This window comes from Salvelinus alpinus, chromosome 3 (assembly GCF_045679555.1).
Source record: "Salvelinus alpinus chromosome 3, SLU_Salpinus.1, whole genome shotgun sequence".
Taxonomy (NCBI): domain Eukaryota; kingdom Metazoa; phylum Chordata; class Actinopteri; order Salmoniformes; family Salmonidae; genus Salvelinus; species Salvelinus alpinus.
The window spans coordinates 42,952,201-42,958,114 of NC_092088.1; the positions used below are offsets into that span (position 1 = coordinate 42,952,201).

Consider the following 5,914-nt stretch of genomic DNA (forward strand, 5'->3'; position numbering starts at 1 on the left):
GTGCAGCCAGATCCGTCAGCCAGCCGTGAGCGGCCAGATCCGTCAGCCAGCCGTGAGCAGCCAGATCCGTCAGCCAGCCATGGGCAGCCAGATCCGTCAGCCAGCCATGAGCAGCCGGATCCGTCAGCCAGCCATGAGCAGCCGGATCCGTCAGCCAGCCATGAGCAGCCAGATCCGTCAGCCAGCCATGAGCAGCCGGATCCGTCAGCCAGCCATGAGCAGCCAGATCCGTCAGCCAGCCATGAGCAGCCAGATCCGTCAGCCAGCCATGAGCAGCCAGATCCGTCAGCCAGCCATGAGCAGCCAGATCCGTCAGCCAGCCATGAGCAGCCAGATCCGTCAGCCAGCCATGAGCAGCCAGATCCGTCAGCCAGCCATGAGCCGCCAGATCCGTCAGCCAGCCATGAGCCGTCCAGCCAGGATCCACCAGAGCCATCCAGCCAGGATCCGCCAGAGCCGGCCAGCCAGGATCAGCCCTTCAGTCCGGAGCTGCCGTACCTCGGTCCGGAGCTGCCCCTTAGTCCGGTACTGTCCCTTAGTCCGGAGCTGCCCCTTAGTCCGGAACTGCCCCTTAATTCAGTGGGGTTAATGTGGAGGGGGGTCATTTGGAGGAAGCTAAGGAGGCGGTTAGTGACTGTGGTGGGGTGGGGACCACGACCAGTGCCGGAGCCGCCACCGTGGAGGGAGGCCCACCCAGACCCTCCCCTAGACTGTGTGCTGGTGCGCCCGGAGTTCGCACCTTAAGGGGGGGGTTATGTCACACCCTGGCCTTAGTATTCTTTGTTTTCTTTATTATTTTAGTTAGGTCAGGGTGTGACATGGGGAATGTTTGTGTTTTATCGGTTTTGGGTGGTTATATGGTAAAGGGGGTGTTGGGTGTAGTGTATGGGTTTGTGTTGAGTGTATGTGTCTAGCTGTGTCTATGTTGGTGTAGTTGTCTAGGAGAGTCTATGGTTGCCTGAATGGGTTCCCAATTAGAGACAGCTGATTTCTGTTGTCTCTGATTGGGAGCCATATTTAGGGTAGCCATAGGCTTTCGTTTGATGTGGGTAATTGTCTATATATGAACGTTTGTAGCCTGTGTATGTGCACTACGTTTATTAGCTTCACGGTCGTTTATTGTTTTGGTTAGTTTGTAAGTGTTTTTGTTTCGTTTTTTCCTTCTTCTCAATAAAAGGAAGATGGCTTATTTTCCAAATGCTGCGTTTTGGTCCGTCTCTCAACCATACGATCGTGACAATCAGAGTATTATTTATCTGCCATGACTGAAAACCTTAATGACCCTTTCAAGTTTTGGAAAGTAATTACAACGTTGAATGAAAACTGTAACTATGTGTAACGGATCTCCTCTTCGTCTGAGGAGGAGTAGGAAGGATCGGACCAATGTGCAGCGTGGTAAGTATTTGTCATTTTATTAAAATGCACTGAACACTAAAATAAACAAACAAAGAACAACCGAAACAGTTCCGTCTGGTAACTAATACAAAGACAGAAAACAACTACCCACAAATCATAGTGGGAAAACAGGCAACCTAAGTATGGCTCTCAATCAGAGACAACGATAGACAGCTGCCTCTGATTGAGAACCATACCAGGCCAAATACATAGAAACAGAAAACCTAGACCTACAACATAGAATATAGACACACAGAACAAAACATAGAATTCCCACCCCAACTCACACCCTGACCAAACTAAAATAGAGACATAAAAAAGGAACTAAGGTCAGGACGTGACACTATGATTTGCATTGTGTAACTAAGGACTCTAAAATGGTATCTGACAGAGCTGAAATGTTGAAATGTTTTAATTATATTTTTGTTCCTTCTGGTTTTCTTTTTAAAATTGCATAAAACTCAGATAATTAAGCGTTTGTTGATGTAGAAGTGAGAACTTACCAGAGTTTTAGTTTTTACCCCTTTTCTGTTTCTGAGGTACATAAAGCTGTAAAGCATATTGACAAAAAAAAAACAGCTTTCCTGACAATCTGGATCCAAATCGATTGAAATTTGTAGCTGACTTTATTGCTAAGAACCTAACCTACCTCTTTAATCTCACCCTTGAGCTAAATGTCATCCCTAGTGTTTGGAAGTCAGCCTATGTTCTGCCCTGGTTGAAGGGAGGAGAACCCTCTAACCCGGAATAACTACAGGCCTATTTCTAAGCTACCAGTTCTAGCTAAAATCCTGGAGACCCTTGTATCAATTGTGTCAATTATGTGTCAAGTACATTTGATCTAAGTTTCAATCAGGTTTCAGAAAACAGGATGGCACTTTTACTGTGTCTTCCTTTTCATCGATCTGTCAAAAGGCGCAGTTGATCATGATATCATGTTGCAAAGACTTGTCAACATAGACTTGTCAACATCTGATCAGGCAGTCTCGTAGCTCAAAAGCTACCTATCAGATAGAACTTAGTGTCCAGGTTGATGGCACGTCATCTGATATGATAACTGTCCAGAACGGAGTGCCACAGGGCTCTGTTCTTGAACCGCTGTTATGTACCATCTATATTAATAATGTCGGTAGAAATGTGTCAAATGCTAGTTTTCATTTTTATGCTGATGACTCAGTTATTTTTTGTTGTGCAGCAACATAAGGCCTTTGAAGAACTGCAGTCTGCCTTTACTATTGTCCAGAATCGACCCTCTCAGCTGAAGTTGCTTTTCACTGCTGAAAAGACAAAGTTGATGGTTTTCATGAACTCTAAGATGAAACCTCAGACTCTTCCACGTATAGTCACAATGGAGGACAAGCAAATAGAAATAGTAACAACTTACAAGTACTTGGGATTCTTGACAGATGAGTGTCTCACTATTAAACTCCATATCAAAGGTCTTGTGAAAAAGCTTATGCTCAAGTCAGGTTTTTATTTTTGAAAAAAGTCATGCTTTTCTTTTGAAGCGAGAAAGAGGCTTGTTTCCGCTACTTTCGTGCCTGTAATTGATTAGGGGGATATCTTGTTAAATGCCCCTGTTGCGTCATTGCATATGCTGGACACTGTCTACCATGGGGTGTGTTACTAACTCCAAGGCTCTCACACATCACTGTACCCTCTATATGAGAGTGAGCTGGCCTTCTTAGCTCTTTGGCAATTAAATTGGTATGTGTTTATTGATTTATTTTTGAACTTTTACCCCTTTTTCTCCCCAATTTCCATGATTTCCAATTGGTAGTTACAGTCTTGTCCCATCACTGCAACTCCCGTACGGACTCGGGAGAGCAAAGGTCGAGAGCCATGCATCCTCCGAAGCATGACCCCGCCAAGCCACACTGCTTCTTGACACACTGCTGACTTAACCCTTGAAGCCAGCCGCACCAACTTGTCGGAGGAAACACCACACAGCTGGTGACCGAAGTCAGCGTGCATACAGTACGTCCGGCCGCCTCATGGGTCTCCCGGTCGCGGCCGGTTGCGACACAGCCTGGGATCGAACCTGGATCTGCAGTGAAGCCTCTAGCACTGCGGCGCAGTGCACCACTCGGGAGACATTTTTATTTATAAGGCCATATTTAAGCAGCTCCCATTTTAATTGTGTAACAACATTGTCCAGCAGACAAATTAAAGTTATTGCCTGTACTCACATGACTGTGTTTTGTTGATTGTGCCTATGGCCCTTACAGAGCTAGGGAAAAAAGCTGTCCAGCTCTCTGCCCCTTCCGCTTGGAACGAGCTTCAAAAAGTCCCTTTTCTAGTTTTAACCTAGACAAACTATGATATAAATTAAGTGGGGGTGTCACGGCCGTGAAAAGAAGAGGACCAAGGTGCAGCATGGTGAGCGTACATTTTCTTTTATTTAATAAAAATGACGCCGAACAAAACAATAAACACTACAAAAACAAACCGTGAAGCAAAAGGCTATGTGCCCTAAACAAAGTCATCTTCCCACAAAGACAGGTGGGAAAAAGGGCTACCTAAGTATGGTTCTCAATCAGAGACAACGATAGACAGCTGTCCCTGATTGAGAACCCTACCCGGCCAAAACATAGAACTACAGAACATATAACATAGAATACCCACCCCAACTCACGCCCTGACCAAACCAAAATAGAGACATAAAAAGCCTCTCTATGGCTAGGGCATGACAGGGGGTCTGTTAATGTTTTGACCCTTAGTTGCACCACATTTTCCCAAACCATTTTGCTGTTCAATTTGTAAATGTATGTTATTTAAACTGTAGTGCTGTGTGTTTTATGTTATAAATGTGTCTGCAACTCTGTGTGTTGCTATTGTAACAGAGATGGTAATCTTAATGAGACTAACCTGGTAAATTAAAGGCTACAAAACTAGCGCTGGTGTGGGACACAGAGCTGGGCTGGAAGAGCGTCAATTTGGATAGATGAAAATCTCTACAAGGTTTAAAAATATATATTTCACCTTTACTTAACCAGGTAGGCCAGTTGAGAACAAGTTCTCATTTACAACTGCGACCTGGCCAATATAAAGCAAAGCAGTGCGAAAAAAAACAACAACACAGAGATACACGTGGGATAAACAAAGTACAGTCAATAACACAATAGACAAATCTATATAGAGTGTAATTACAATTTAGCAAATTAACACTGGAGTGATAGATGTGCAGATGATGATGATGCAAGTAGAAATACTGGTGTGCAATTTTTTTTTTTAAATAAAAACAATATGGGGATGAGGTAGGTAGTTGGATGGGTTATTTACAGATGGGCTGTGTACAGCTGCAGCGATCGGTAAGCTGCTCAGATAGCTGATGCTTAAAGTTAGTGAGTGAGATATAAGTCTCCAACTTCAGCGATTTTTGCAATTCGTTCAAGTCATTGGCAGCAGAGGACTGGAAGGAAAGGCGGCCAAAGCAGGTGTTAGCTTTGGGGATGACCAGCAAGATATACAGTTGAAGTCGGAAGCTTACATACACTTAGGTTGGAGTCATTAGAACTTGATTTACAACCACTCCACAAATTTCTTGTTAACAAACTATAGTTTTGGCAAGTCGGTTAGGACATCTACTTTGTGCATGACACAAGTAATTTTTCCAACAATTGTTTACAGACAGATTATTTCACTTATAACTCACTGCATCACAATTCCAGTGGGTCAGAGGTTTACATACTCTAAGTTGACTGTGCCTTTAAACAGCTTGGAAATTTCCAGAAAATTATGTCATGGCTTTAAAAGCTTCTGATGGGCGAATTGACATAATTTGAGTCAATTGGAGGTGTACCTGTTGATGAATTTCAAGGCCTACCTTCAAACTCAGTGCCTCTTTGCTTGACATCATGAGAAAATCAAAAGAAATCAACCAAGACCTCAGAATACATTTTTTTGGACCACAAGTCTGGTTCATCCTTGGGAGCAATTTCCAAATGCCTGAAGGTACCACGTTCATCTGTACAACCAATAGTACGCAAGTATAAACACCATGGGACCACGCAGCCTTCATACCGCTCCGGAAGGAGACGCGTTCGGTCTCATAGAGATGAATGTACTTTGGTGCGAAAAGTGCAAATCAATCCCAGAACAACAGCAAAGGACCTTGTGAAGATCCTGGAGAAAATAGGTACAAAAGTATCTATATCCACAGTAAAACGAGTCCTATATCAACATAACCTGAAAGGCCGCACCGCAAGGAAGAAGCCACTGCTCCAGAACCGCCATAAAAAAGCCAGACTACGGTTTGCAACTGCACATGGGGACAAAAATCGTACTTTTTGGAGAAATGTCCTCTGGTCTGATGGAACAAAAATAGAACTGTTTGGCCATAATGACCATCGTTATGTTTGGAGGAAAAAGGCAAGCCGAAGAACACCATCCCAACCGTGAAGCACGGGGGTGGCAGCATCATGTTGTGGGGGTGCTTTGCTGCAGGATGGACTGGTGCACTTCACAAAATAGATGGCATCATGAGGGTTGAAAATTATGTGGATATATTGAAGCAACA

The 5,914-nt window shown here is 44.1% G+C and overlaps 1 long non-coding RNA gene across 1 annotated transcript; it reads left to right on the forward strand.

Annotated features, from left to right (window-relative positions):
• Positions 1–471: 471 nt before the first annotated feature.
• On the forward strand, positions 472–3,589 carry LOC139570739 (uncharacterized). The gene is made up of 2 exons (XR_011674155.1): positions 472–1,395; positions 3,176–3,589. It is a non-coding gene; the product is annotated as an uncharacterized lncRNA (long non-coding RNA).
• Positions 3,590–5,914: the final 2,325 nt, after the last annotated feature.